Below are 15,876 nucleotides of genomic sequence, written 5' to 3'. Positions count from 1 at the left end.
ATATGTCTCATTAAGCTTTAAGCTCTCATCCGACAACGTTAATTGAAATAGCTGTATATAATACAGGGAGGCCATTGTTAAAAGCCTTAAGGCTTCTCATGGGCTTCCTCGCCACCTTTATACTTGAACCTTAAACCGGCCGAAGCTGAATTAGACCTAGCGGCATAGCGGTTCGCACTATTGATAGGAAGTCTAGACTGTGTTGCGTGATGCTCGTAGACTAAATTACCGACATATGTTATCCATCAGTGGACGTCTCACAAGAGATTACAGCCGAAGTCAATGACGTCATGGGACTATCCCTGTGAAATGAGTAATAAAATTGTCATTGTTAGTCAGGTTTAACGATTGTTATATGACAGGAACTTGTAAGATAATTGTTCATGCGATTTATATTAACCAATCAAAACTCTTAAAAAATTTACCGATTTGAGTTTCCAAAGCAAATACGTTTCCCAAGTGGATGCAATTTTAGAAACAACTTCTGTAGCAGCGATGGTATATTCAGAATCTCAATTGGAAGACAAAACAATTCACTCAACGAGTCATATCAAACATGCTTTCCGATTTATGGGACACAGACCGTTGAATTTTAATTTCACGGTCTGTTTAAAAAAAAAAAACAACAAGAAGGGGTTAACTGATATAAAGAGCAAAGTCAAAGCAACGGAGAAGCAGCAACGAACGAGATGTGCTCGGACTGTGCATTTGTTGCTTGCATTAGATGGTTGTTACAAATAGAATAACGGTATCACAAGAAAAGTAAGATTTCTTGGAAACGTCGACACACTTTTATGATTTTATATCTTTATCATTGAAGCAGGAGCGTGACAGTTATCTTACTTCATACGAATTATGTTTATCTCTTATGCTCAAGCTGTTGTCTCATTAGATTTTGTACTGGCCGTATGCAATACGTTTGATACCATCATTTGATATGTAACGATTGTCATCAAAACAACGACTGAGAGAAATTTTATTATTTCATAAGATCCAGCTTATGATTTTCACTTCTCAGTGATGATGTGTAAAATATGTTTATTATTCAATATTACGTCTTTATAATTGTCATATTTGATATTTTTTCTTAATTCTTCACCAGTTTCACCTGCCTAATAATTGTCTTTCATAAATGGATACATTTTTGAATTACAAACCAATAAATACAGTCATTGAAATTCCAACGGCCTCGTCTTTGAATTTTACTTTTGGTTTCTTGTCAGTTTTATCCCTGGCAAACTATGGAGAGTGTTCGGGATACTCACTATAAATCACTATTATCTGATTTATTTCTATCATTCGAGAAGTCTTTGTAAACATCTTCAGCTTCAATTTCCGTATTTAAGACTATGAATGTCAGTAAATAAACAAAGAAACAATACAATAATTGCTTCACTCAATCGCAGGAGTACTCGATGCAAAACATGCAGAGCGAAATATAAATATAAGATAGAAAATGTAACACAGTTACTCAAGTTTCACGCACTAAGCGATCATCAGACTGTACCGTTGGAGTTTGTAGAGTTACAATTTAAGGAGGGCGGTTGGAGCGATCTTGCTTCTGATTGGCTGCGTAGAATTTATTTTCATGCCTGCATTTTGTAATTAACTCAGATCGTTTATTGAGTAATTTGTTTTACTTCAAATTTCTTTTCACTGTAGTTGTAATGAAAATCCTACATCGGTGACTTACAAATATCAAGGATAAACATTTTCACGTATGCCAGCCTATTTAGGGTTTATAATTCCTGATATTATGCATTGCTACCAGATTTTTATTGAATATCTTACTACTAATAAAAGTAGGTTGAGCTGCTAATTTAATTCAATGATTCCTTTTCAACTGCAACTAATCTGAAGTCTACTCATATATTCTTCATAGTCTTACCAAACACACTGTATATTCATAAGCTTGCAGAAGTATTTTTCTAATGCGTTTTTTGCATTAGTTCTATTTTGTTTGGGTGTTAAAGTAAGGCCAAGGTACTGATTGAAATATCTATGTACTTTTTTTGATTTTCAGTTTAAAACCATGCAGCGTATCACTGTAAATTCCTGTAATGTAATAATAATTATTTTGTTTTGTCACTCAAGTCTGAAATTAACTTGAAATTAACTTGTCCTATAGCTAGATTCTATTTTGTCCGAATGGTTTACCAATAATCAAGTAACATATTTTCAGCAACCAGTTTAATTTCTAAGGAGCTAGTGGATATTCATTACGTATGTCATGTTATTCTTTAGGATGACTAAATAAACTTCTAATATTATCCGTTTTTGATTCTTGGCTAAATATCATTTTCTGAAGCCAATTTTGAAAAAACCACCAGTAGGTCGGTAAATTGACTCAAAGCCCAGATGTATACAATATTAGCATCAAGATACGTGAGATGTTTTGAGGGTTTATTCTCATCATTGTTCTTGACATACTTGTTATTTGCTTTTCCATATCGATTGCCTGTTACTGATTCCTTTTCTTTTTTCAATGAATTGAGACATATTGATATCAGTCATTGACACTAACTTAGCATTAGTAGTCTTTTAAAAGATATGTTAAAACATGCAATCCCAACTTAGACCTGGACTTGCAAAATAATGGCATGGATCTAACGTATTTTATTCTCAGCAAGTTGTTCTTAAATTTTCAAATACATTACCCAAAAATAGGTAATGATAATATATCCGATTTAAAATACAAATCACGATATTTTTGACATTTAAATTATTTCATAAATTTCGAGCATGTTGATAATCTTCATTGGATATATGATTATCATTCATAATACTATAAACCTAATTTAAAATCGATTCAAACTATTCATAATTTGTTTCATTAAATTAAGTTTTTCATTTTAGAATTATTTTGATTTATATTTAAATGTTTTCCCATGTAGATTATTAACTAGCTTTTTTTAAACTGGAACTCATAAACTGGAAAATATCAATAACTACTAAGCCAGAAGATTAAGCTATATACTTCGTTATTGGGGATGACATTGATATCTTGTTCAAATTTACCAATCTTTTGCATGGAAAAGACTATCATACCCTTTAGCTTTTTTAAACTGGAACTCATAAACTGGAAACTATCAATAACTACTAAGCCAGAAGATTATGCTATATACTTCGTTATTGGGGATAACATTAATATCTTGTTTAAATTTACCAATCTTTTGCATGAAGAAGACTATCGTACCCTTCTTAAATGAAGCTAAGTATTTCAAAAATTTATTAAGACTTTATAATCTCTAAGATTATGAAATAGAACAGGTATTTAATCAGTCAATCCAAGGTTAATTTCCCAGTTATATGACAATGATTTCAAACTGTGAATTTAGTTTCAGTTTATTTATTATTGCAAATGCGACATTAGATAGCTGCTATAAAATATTTTCTGTCTTCTTTAGCTGGTATCATTTTTTATCGAGGCTCTTTTTTTTTTTGCAATATTCAAGTTCTTATAGCATATTAGTCCCCTATACATCTCAACTTCTTCTAGCATATTAGTTCCCAGTAAATCTCAACTTGTTTAGTATATACTTATCAACATAATAACACATAACCTTATAACTATAACCACAGTCAATGTGTTTTTGATAGACTTCCGTGTATGAATTATTATTTGATATAACTCTATGTATTTTTTTCTGTTAAGACGCCAGTATAGTTTCACCTTCTTTGGCCAGCATTTTAACTGCTTGACAACCTTTTAATGAAATTTTGTTCTTGAGAAGTCATCACTTTTTTGAGCTAAAACACATCAAATACATACAAAAGTATTTTCTATAGCTATCATTGTGATTTGTTAAATTTGATTATGTATGAAATTGTGTAAATGTTTTGTTAGACCACAATACTTGTTTCTATTTTCTGTGAATAGAAATAAGTTTCATATGATTTTAAAATTTTCCCCTTCGTATATAAAGTACAGGTGGTTGTTTGTTCTCATAGCTGAAATAATAATATCGATATTTTGTTGTTGTTTAGAATTTAGTAAAATGCTTTTGTAAGGCGGGAAAATAAACACCTAAAGAATAATCTAGCTTTCCAATACATTGTTTGTAAGATTTTTTATTCCTCTGAAGACATGCATATTTGTCTCGTTGACTTAAAAGGCGAATATGACACCATCTGAAGCATTCATTGTAACAGCTATTGTTTTTCATATTTATCAAACATTTAGCTAAGCTACGGAGGTAATTGTATTATGAATTTCCTTTGAAGGATTGATAATTTATGCTATTAATATAATGATTACCAACTGATTCCACAGTCCATTCTGATGCTTCACTTATCCACTGGAGAATTTGATTTAATATCAGTTGTTTCGGATTTCTTTGAGCTTTTATTAACATCATTTTCATTAATAACAATATTTGACTTCTACTGGCAAAATATGCTGTATTGATTGCTATTCTATCTTCGTCTACCTGTTTCTAAATATTTTCTTTAATATTTTAAAAAGCCTTGACAACAATTTGACGCGATATGCAAACAGTTCCAACTAGAATATTGAATGTGAACGGATAACAGAACTGAACAAAACGAAAGTCTATTGAACTTCTGAGCTCACAACTGAAAAGAGTGAAAAGGTTAAGATGTCCTAGCGCGAGATGACCATGAACAACTATGCTAAGGTGGACTGCTGCACAATCCAAATTTTAAGCTACTTTTGAGTCTACATGTGTAATGTCGGCTGCCTCATCGGCATTCGTTTAATTCAACTACGGTTTAATTATTGCCTACACTCCAATATTATTTTGGACTTAATTCATTGTTTGTACTGTGGGTATGTGAAAGGGGCCCAATTTTCTAAGGAAGGAATATGAAAAAAGTTATGCCTTTACTGCCCAAATGGTAAATAAAATGGTAAGTGTCTGAAGCTCAGAGCAGAGCCTCCCCGTACAAGACTTTGGTGCGCACCCTCCCAGGTCGACTATTAACACTACTCATATTTCACAAACTTCACTCCCCACTCCTAGTATTCCACCCAAGCCAAATATCAAAAATATCGAAATGTTAAAATATTAAAATATCGAAAAATTAAAATCACACTGAAAACGTTGCTTTGAGACACGTTTCTTGCAAAATTACGACACTATTATGAAAATGCACGCATGCCTAAATCTCATCTAAAGGAAACTGAATAAAACCACTAGATCTTTGTTTTCACACGTTTTTTAGCTAAAATTGCGAGACTATTATGAAATTGCACTCATGCCTTAATCTCACGACCTATACCGTCAACTGAAACCACAAAGGTTAATGATATGAAAAAGTTTCTAACAAATTGGGGGACTATCATGAAAATGCACTCGCCCATCTTATTTACCAACTTAAAATATACCACAAGAGGTTTGTTTTCATTAAGTTTTAATTATCGTCCACTTGAATTATAGTCTGCTGCCTATATTATTTTCCCAAGTTATAAGGTCTGACACACCCTGACAGAGAATTTCTGTTCAAAAGTGTGTGAAAACTTTAATTGCTACATGGTGGCAAATTGGCACTCCTTATTAACTGCGAATTAATGATCTGACCGAGTTTCCAATTTTATTTCGGACTAAATTCATTTAAAGAGATGTAGTGCATCTACTGTAGAAGTGTGAAAGGGACACCATTTTCTTTAGTATATGAAAGGTTTCCTTTCCTGTCAAAAATGGTAAATAACTGATGATAAGTGTATGGAGCTCAGAGCGGAGCCTATAGACTTTGGTGTGTGCCCTCCCAGGTACACTACCCACTCTCTTAATTTTCTACACACTCCACTTCCCTCTCTCAGGTTTCCACTCAAGGCAAGTATCAGCTAACGGAAAATTAAAACCACACTGAACACTATGCTTTGAGACTAGTTTATTGCAAAATTACAACGCTGTTATGAAAATGCACTCATGCCTAAATCGCAACTAATGGAAATAGAATCAAACCGTACGAGGTTTGTTTTCGAAGATGTTTCCACCAAAATTGCGAGACTATTATGAAATTGCACTCATGCATAAATCTTACCTAATGGAAACTTAATAAAACCACAGAGAGTTTGTTTTCAAAGACGTTTCTGGAGAAATTTCAAGACTATTATTAAAATGCACTGATACCTAAATCTAACTACCTAATGGCGTCAACTGAATCCACAAAAGGTTTGATGATCTAAAAAAAGTTTCTAACAAGATTGCGGGACTATTATGAAAATGCACTCATGCCGAAATCTTAGATCTTACCAAAAAAGAATGTTCCACTTGAATTCTAATCTGCTGCTATTTATTTACGTTGAATATATTTCTGATCTTATCTGAGATATTGCTGGCTGTAACTTTAGTAAAAATAACCGCTTAAACAGACATGATATCTCCCAGATAACGTCGAGTAATAACCTATAGAACTGATATCTAATTGCAGACTGAGTTAACTTTATTTATGGTTCGCTTGTCATCTTGTGCATCCTGTAGATCAAAATAAAAAGTGAACTAATTCAGAGGAAAGTAATTGAATTCACTTTTGATAACAACTTAATATTTCCGTTTTTTTTTAAACTATTTGTCAACTTCGCGCTGCAGAGCTCTATGGAGTCGGCTGCAGCGCTTTCTTAGGTAGGCTTAATCGACCTTCTGCCTGTTAATCCGTGTCGTGCCCAAGAAGTTGTACACTCTATTTAGCTGCATGCTCTAGTTTACAAACACGCTGGGCCGGTACCTTAAATGTGTCTTATCTTTTAAACCCCTTCGCCAACTGGTGCTGTCCTATCTTCTATTCAGCTCAAACATGGCCACCAAATTGACAGGAATAGCGCCAGGTATCGCGTGATTTGTGAAGTTTAGCCTTAGGAAAGAATTTTAAGTATCACAGTAGTGCTAGGTATAATGGTACCCACGGGCATTTAACAAGTTTTTAAAGGAGCTTTGCGAATTTAAGACTCAACTGAAATTCCATCTTAAACGCTAATTCAATGTGTACATTGTAGCTTTTCTTTTCTTGTTTAGTGTATAATATTGTTATGAGCCTTTTAGCAATTGAATTTAGTTTGCCAAGGGCTCCTTTTAAAGTATAGCTAACAGCTCCTATATATCACTAAAAATATTGATGTACACAAAAAGTAGAATAAAACAAATAAAATATTCCACACGCGCGTTGCTTTTATTAGATGAAGTGTCATGCTAAAGTAGCCGGAGTACGCCGGTGCTACATAAGGGATGCCGATGCTTATAACATATATTTGAAGTGCTGTAATACATTAAGAGCTACACAGAATATAGTACACAATGGCAACTTAATACCCGTCAGCAAGTATCTTAACTTAACTCTGTTGGTGAATGATTTTCCTTTAAAAGATTACAAATTGTTGCCAAGGCGCTAAACGTTCTTATTCTATGATGATTTCTATATCCGATGCAGTGATTACCTTTATTACTGACGATTGTGAGAATTTAAAAATAATTTTAAACGACTGCTACTTCTTAGGTAAGAAAAATTTCTTTATAAATTTATAGCTAGCCGTTCGGTAACTAACCTTAATTAAACCGAGTGAATATAGCAGTGGGACAGCAAAAGAGGTACGAAGAATTACTTGCTTGAGAGCTGGAAGAAATTTATTTTAATTATTGTCTCCGAAACAGTGGCTAGGACAGCAATGAAGTTTGAAATAGCTCAAAGAGCATTTCTAGGTATTAAAACCGTTGCAGTTTATCCATATTTAAAGTATTGATTTCCTTACCTTTTCTCTGCAGCATTTGAGACGTGAAGTTAAATTTAAGTTTCTTGATACTTCAGCTATTTTTGTCACCTGCATTATACTCTCCTGGAAAGTTATGTATGAAAACCAGTTTCCCATGATTTCAAACTAAAGTTGCTGTTATTTAGGCCAAATTGCAAAATGGCTTTGCTTTGATGTTTTGAATTGGTTATAATGAATTCTGTTACTTGTGGAAACAACAACTTTGTTGTAAGTTAAAATTCAATTACATGTATCAGGCTTCGCGTAAACTGAGAATAATACCGTTAATTATACTGAGGTAGGCAGCAACTAAGGCCATGGAATATTAGGAAAACAAAATCTCTGTAAACTAGAATTGAACGTTAATCCGTTCTCAGTATACTATTTGAAGATGGATGCAAGACCTTTGACTTTAGTCAACTTAAACATTGTAAGCTCTTACTCCACAAGTTACAAAATAGCAATCCAATCTAGAGTTCGCTGTTAACAAAACACAAACCGGCATGCGATACCTGGAGTTTTATTGAAAGACCCTGAGTTCAGCAAACAGCTGAAGAATTAAAATTAAAAGCTGCCTGAGTATATAAGAAAAATATAATGTAAGTATCCGAGGCGCTAGACGATCAAGATAAAGGCGAACAACCAATACAATGAAAATATCTAACTAATGATAACTAACTAATGATCTTGTTTTCGCTTTTCTTCGTGGCGGCATTCCTTAAAACGATTACCAAGGAACAACAGTTTTTCGCGGCTTCCTTTCTAACATGGGCTGACTCTGCATTTGCATTCATAACGTGGTACATTTAGTTCTTCCATCACGATTCTCGTGCCCCTTACATGTCGTAAATTGACAAGTCATTTTTCAGGTTTCATAATTAATGTCAAAGAGAACGGATGATTTCATTATCAATGTATTTGGAGTATAGTTTAAAGTGTGCATGTTAGTTTTATGCGGATCACTTAGACAAAATTTTCTTTTTAATGGTGGCTTTTTACTAATAGATAAGGTCGAATTAATAATAGTGCTATAGAATGTGTGAAAAAAGCCGGTGTTAATGAATTATGTGAAGCACAAACTTTCTCTAATGTTCTCTCTCTGAAATGCTGCATGCATGATCGCTAATTTGTATTGATACCTTATACACAATCCTTATACACCGATGAATTACAAAACAACAAGAGGTTTGTTTGTCAGTGATCTCCCGCTTGAACGCCTCTGTTGCCGTTGATATTGACATAACACTTTTCTTTTTTTGAGAGAGAACGACTCTCTCTACAAAGGCAAGTACCCTTTCAACAATTTATTGTTTATTTAGTTTTTTTTTTTTTTTTACAAGTTGTGGTGTACTTTGATTCCTCCCCGCAAGGCGAGTTAAAATATAAAAAGCGAGTAGAAATATACAGGGATAGTATGCACTTTTGAACTCATCAAGCGAAGAGAACTCATGATCGTAGTCTCAGTCACAGACAAAGTCAGCATTGGAACTCACTCATAGACTACCCTTCTATTTTCCGATCTTAAAGCAGTCCTCCTGTAACTGTTCGTGATAAGATTCTTAGCTTCGAGAGAAATCAATTAGTTCACAATTCCCGATATTGACTTGTTGGCAAATTTAGCGCCGTTCACTGATTCGAACAGGTCAACACAACTTACACAGTGATACACGGGAATGGAAAAAATGTGTGTCTTTAAAATTATCCGGCGCCTTGTCAGCAACTAATTCCCAGTAAAAGCTCTGTTTTGTAAGACGTTTGCATGATAAAGGGTCTATCTTTAAGAGTTGACTTAATGGTTGCAGGTTAGGGGAAACTGAGATCAGATTGAAAATTAACGTTTATTGTTTTGCATTCAGACCATCAGTACGGTTGCTGTGCTTTTCTTTGGAATGAAGGGTAAACTGCGAAAACTTGACAAACGTAAACCAAAAGCCAGTGCTACTAGTAAACATTGTTCACGATAAAAGGTTAGTTTGAGTTTGTGAGAAATGTTGAGGCTAAATAAACGAGAGAGCATTTACGTTATTCAATATCGTCCACACGACTTCTTTAAAAGAGTATGTTGGATCTGACATATTGATTCTTACTCTGTTTCTGCAATCCATATTACGCCGGTCGGGGCCAGTCCTTCTGAATTTAACAGACGGAAGACATTGAGTTTTTATATTAATGACATTTTTCATCATCTCTATCAGTTGCTTAGCTCACAAACTTAAAACTTGCAAACTAACTAAGCACTGAACAACATGCACTATAAGCAAAATCTATCAGAGGATTCAATTTATTAACAATCATTTCGATTCATTAACAAGCGTTCAAATCTAGTTAAAATGTTTCGAAATTATATGAAAATTCTCCGGTCTTGCTAGAACTACGAATTTATGGCTTGGAAACGCAACTAAATCTTAAACCACGACATTCACAGTCGAAGAAGCTTTACTTTACAAATAACAATCTAAACCTTTAGCCATTTCGACAAGATCAGCCTGGGAAACGATCATACGGCGCTCCTCGCTGTGGTTCTAATGCAAGCTGTCAATGATGATAGACACTACGGCCTTGTGTGCGACTGTTTTATAACAATGTTTAAAAGTGGAAAAAAAAAAAAAAAAGAAACAAGAACAAGCTAATGGAACTGACAACGAAAGGAAGCAGTAAAACTTTATAAAATCTGCCCCGTTAATTTGGTAATTGAGAAAAATTGATAAAGCACGAGTCTTAAACATCTCATGGGGGCGACGAAAACGAAGTCCGAGTTTGCCAGTTCCGTGCCTCTCTTCGACCATCAAAATTTCATCTGAAGTCTTGAACCTGAAGTCTAATGTTCTTACGTCTTGCGTCCTTTCAGCTGATTTAAGTGAGCGTTTTCTGTAGCACGTGTTAAGTAAAAATGCTTGATAACAATTTGCCGCGACATCCAAACAATTCTGGCTTGAATACCGAGTTATTGTGAACGGCAAACAGAACTGAACAAAACAAAAGTATATTGGACTTCTCAGCTCATAAAACTGAAAAGAGTGAAAAGTTTAAGTTAAGTTGTTTTAGCGCGAGATGATTATGGACAACTATGCAACATAATCAAACTTTAAGCTTCTTTTGAGTCACTGATTAAGATGTCTAATGTGGGCTGGCTCATAAATTTCGAGCCTTTTGGTATAAATCAGAGAAAAAAACAAAGGCAGAAATAAAAATCGTGTGTAAATGTTAATGACCATCATCCTTAATTATTGTCTTCTTCTTTCCTCTACACTGTTAGTAAAAAGGGAGATTACTTGTGAATATGTTTTGCTAAATTGCCATTCGTTTTATCGAATTTTATTCAATTTTATTTCGGACTAACCTCCTTTAAAGACAAACATTGATTCTACGATAAGTATATGAAAGGGTTACCTTTACTGTAAAAACTTAGTAGTAAATATAATGGTAAGTGTCTGGAGATCAGGGCGGAGCCTTCCCTACAAAACCTTTGGAACTCCTAGTTTTCCACCCAAGCCAAAATATCAGCTAACGAAAAAGTAAAATCACACTGAAAACGTTGCTTTGAGACAAGTTCCTTGCAAAATTGCGACACTATTATGAAAATGCACTCATGCCTAAATTGCAACTCATGGAAATTGAATAAGGCCGCAGGTCAGGTTTGTTTTCAAAGACGTTTCCTGTGAAATTTCAAGACTATTATGAAAATGAACTGATGCCTAAATCTCACGACTTAATGTGCCGTCAACTGAAGTCACAAAAGGTTTCATGATGTTAAAAAAGAAGTTTCTAACAAGATTGCGGGACTGATTATGAAAATGCACTCATGCCGAAACTCTTAAACCTGCCAAAATTCACAAGAGGTTTGTTTTCAAGGAAGCTTTAACGATGTTCCACTTGAACTATAACCTGCTACCATTTATTTACGTTTAATACATTTCTGATCTTATCTGAGATTTTGCTGGCTGTAACTTTTGTAAATATAACCGCTTAAGCAAACATAATATCTCCCAGATAACGTCAAGTAATAAGCTCTACAACTGATTTCGCATTGCAGGCTGAGTTAACTTTATTTAATTCATAGTTCGCTTGTCATCTTGTGTATCGTGCCGTAAGACAAATAAAGCTGTAGATCAAAATAAAAAGTGAACTTATTTAGAGGAAAGAAATTGAATTCAGTTATCGTATTACATAAGACACGTTCCCTTTTTATAACACCTTGATATTTCCGTTTGTTAAATTATTTGTCAACTTCGCGCCTCAGAGCTCTATAGAGTGGGCTGCAGCGCTTTCTTAGATAAGTTAATCGGTGTCCTGCCTGAACATCCGTGTCGTGCCTGAGAAGTTGTACACTTTATTTAGCTGCATGATCCAGTTTACAAGCACGCTGGGCCGGTACCTTAAATTTGTCTTATTTTATAAACCCCTTCGCTGACTGGTGCTGTCCTATCTTCTATTCAGCTCAAACATGGCCACCAAATTGACAGGAATAGCGCCAGGTATCGCGTGATTTGTTAAGTTTAGCCTTAGGAAAGAATTTTAAGTATCACAGTAGTGCTAGGTATAATGGTACCCACGGGCATTTAACAACATTTTAAAGGAGCTTTGCGAATTTAACACTCAACTGAAATTACATCTTAAACACGATAAAAGGTTAGTTTGAGTTTGTGAGAAATGCTGAGGTTAAGTAAACGATCGAGCATTGACGTGGTTCAATATTGTACACATTACTTCCGTTAATAAAAGAGAATTTTGGATCTGACATATTTATTTTTACCCTGCTTTTGCAATTCTTATTACGCCGGTCGGGGCCAGTCCTTCTTGATTTAACAGAAGGACATTGAGTTTTTATATTAATGACATTTTTCATCATCTCTATCAGTTGCTTAATCCTTTCCGTTAACTATGGTTTCGACAAGGTCAGCCTGGGAAACGATCATAGGGCGCTCCTCACTGTTATTCTAATGCAAGCTGTAAATGATACTAGACACTACGGCCTTGTATGCGACTGTTTTATTACAATGTTTGAAGTGGAAAAAAAGAAACAAGAACAAGCTAATGGTACTGGCAACGAAAGGAAGCAAGTAACACTTTAAAAAATCCCACCCGTTGAGGTGGTAATTGAGAAAAATTGATAAAGATGCTCGAGTCTTAAACACCTCATGAGGGTGACGAAAACGAAGTTCGAGTTTCCCAGTTCCGTGGCTCTCTTCGACCATCAAAATTTTAAGTCTTGAAGTTTTGAACCTGAAGTCTTACGTTTTTACGTCTTGCGTCCATTCAACTAATTTAAGTGAGCGTTTTTTGTGGCACGTGTTTTAGTGTAGACAGCTTTGCTTGACAACAATAATTGCCGCGATGCCCAAACAATTCCGACTGAAATATTTATAGTAAACTGCAAACAGAACTGAACAAAACAAAAGCATATTGGTCTTCTCAGCTCATATGACTGAAAAGAGTGAAAAGGTTAAGTTAAGACGTCTTAGCGCGAGATGATTATGAACAACTATCAGGGTCGTAACATGGTATATCCGGGACCCATTGATCCCTATTTTCTTGCCGTAATTTTGATCCCTGAGCCCCATTTTCCCCAAAATGTTGATCCCTGAGCCCTGATGAAAAAATTGATCCCATCCATTTTTTACACAATTTCAACTCAGAAAACTTCGTTTATGTCCATATATAAAATATAGAACACGTTCAAATGGGCTGATGAGAAAAACATTAACTCTAAGTCTTAGTTGAAGTTGTAAGTTCTATCATAGCTTTAAAGATATAGATGAGTTGACCTCTGTGCATTATGGTTAATCCATACCTTAAAAGTAGGCCACTTCCCTTTACGTATCACACGTCTTGAAAAATCTTGCTGCGGAAACTTGACCTTTTTATATGTAACGTTCATCAAGAGTATTTACTAAAGTTTATTATTAGCCTTGCTCATCATCATACGAGCAAGGCAGGTTTTTAAGCCAATCAGAAGAAAGCATAAGAATCGAAATTCGAATAAATCAGTATAATTTTAGCCAAACAGCAGTAACAGTGGTTGGTCCCCAGTGGAATTAACAGCACTGTAAGGAACTTCTGAACGAAGGTCTTCCTCTAGCTTTCCAATACCTGTACAGTACGAATATCTACTTGCTCGGATAAATTGTCCAGTTAATAAATGTCCGGTCTCTTGCAACCAAATATTTCACGTGGGGCGCTGAATCTACAGGCAGCGGTCATACCTTTTGACATTGAGATCTTTTTCCTCCTTCTGGCTGACGGGCGTTAGTGGTCTACAGTAATGTATTATTGGAAAAGTGTAATCGTTTGTCTCACGATGTAGTCACTTAATGATGTAGATCTCGACGTTTCAACTGCGTACTGCGAGTGTTTATCAGGAACTGCAACACTCTGAACTTATATGACTCCAAGCTCGGTTCTGGTTGATCGGTTCTTAACTGCTGGGATTGGTGCATTTTGTTTGAGCTGTTGCCTCACTGGTCTGTTGTCTTACGGATCTCCTACTGCTGTGTTTCTTGGTTAAGGGCAATCAACTTTTAGAATTTCTTTTCCGCCATCCCTGTTGATGTTGTTGGGGCTTAGATCAATTACCAATAGCAAGCCACCTGCTTTACATGAAGTAGAAAAATGAAATGGTGCAGGCCACAGGTTCTACAGCTCAACAGCCTTTCTGTATCAATCCCGCCACTGGCTTTTCCTGATTTAATAACTAGATTGTCAAAGGACATATCTGGTTGTAGGTCTTCCAGACCTACATTCTTCCAGCTTCGAATCTAATGGGCTCTGAAAAGTTGTCCACCTGACCTTGCTCCCCTTCCTCCTCATCACCACTTGACTCCGATGAATCATCTGATTCAACTGACCCCTGGAGCAATGCAACTAGGCGTTGTTCTTCATGGTGGCTCAAACAGAAGTTGTTTCCATCTTTTATTATCTCAACTTTCTCGATGATACACTCCGGTGAATTTCTGTCGTCAAGGTGCCCAGTCTTGTATACAAGGGGATCTTCATCTGACTGTTCCAGCCATCTCAAACTCATGCGATCTTCCAGGAATGCATCACCGTTATGGTGGAGATCTTCTGAAAGAACTGCAAGGAAGAAAGGAATAATAAAGCTCTTGTAGTTGTGCTTGAAAGCAACTACATCGCCTTTTGAAAAGATAATCTCGTATTCCTCGACTGCGTCATGAGCTGTAGATTGTCCTTCACTCCCTTGAACCTCTTTCAGTAGATCGATTTCTCCATGTGCCGATACATTCCTTCTGAACATACTCAGGGCAAGTGGAAGTGTACCAGATCTTTCTTTGGTCTTCCCTCTTGTTCTTTGTTGTCGTACACCCCGTCCAAATTCCTTCGCAAAGCCCTGCAATGCCTTCCCTTATCTCTCCTTTTCCTACGCGCTCGTTTCTTCGTCCACATCCTCGTTACCCTTGCCGTGGGACTTTCGAAGCCATTCCGGTGCCTTTAGACCCAGCTTTCTCTGTGTATAATGGCTTTGAGGACCGGTATAAGAGATGAACGAGGATTGGTATAGCCTCTCGATAGATTCTAAAATGCAGCTGGGCCTCCGCGATGCGTAGTCGTTCATGTCGGGGGTTGGGCGAGCGGGTGTTCTCATTCCACTAAAAAATTGCTCCAAATCTAAGGTGGTGAAGGAAGAAAACAAAAGCCCTTTTCGCGATGTCAACAACTTAAAAGCTTGTCTCTGCGCCAGAGTTCACAACGATCACGTAGTTGTCCCTGATAGCCAAGCCAGTTGGACTGGAAAATCCAACATCTGGACCTGCAATCGGAATGATGCACACCCGGTTGTGCATATTCGCCATGTACCCCGTTGATTTTGCTTTATCTGTAATGATCAGGATGCTGTGTTTTGAAGAAAATGCAACTGCAGTGGGAAATTTTAAGATGCTCTTAGCTGGGTTTTGCCGCCAAAATCTGTCCTGTTCTGGAACAAGGGTGCAAACTGATGGGTCATCTGGCAAAACATTTAACAGGTTCTCTTTAAAAGGGCCTACAGCAGTCGCCATGTTCATTTGATCTTTGTTGCGTATACAGCTGCGGGGAAGTGACTGTGCAATTGGCTTGGAAATAGCCTCGTTGGAATCCTCCCTGGCAGAACGCAGGAGCTTCAGATTAAAGAGATAGTTTCCATGTAGAACCCAATAGTTGAAGAGCCCACTCCT

The 15,876-nt window shown here is 36.0% G+C and overlaps 1 protein-coding gene across 1 annotated transcript in view; it reads left to right on the top strand.

The window, feature by feature from the left end:
- LOC146458888 (uncharacterized) overlaps positions 1-15,876 on the top strand; it is a 76,948-nt gene that overhangs the window by 4,729 nt on the left and 56,343 nt on the right. The window lies entirely within an intron of this gene.

This window comes from Pavona decussata, unplaced genomic scaffold (assembly GCF_977016875.1).
Source record: "Pavona decussata unplaced genomic scaffold, jaPavDecu1.1 SCAFFOLD_226, whole genome shotgun sequence".
In the NCBI taxonomy this organism is placed as follows: domain Eukaryota; kingdom Metazoa; phylum Cnidaria; class Anthozoa; order Scleractinia; family Agariciidae; genus Pavona; species Pavona decussata.
The sequence above is the reverse complement of the archived record's forward strand: the minus strand, read 5'-3'. Positions and strand labels throughout refer to the sequence as shown.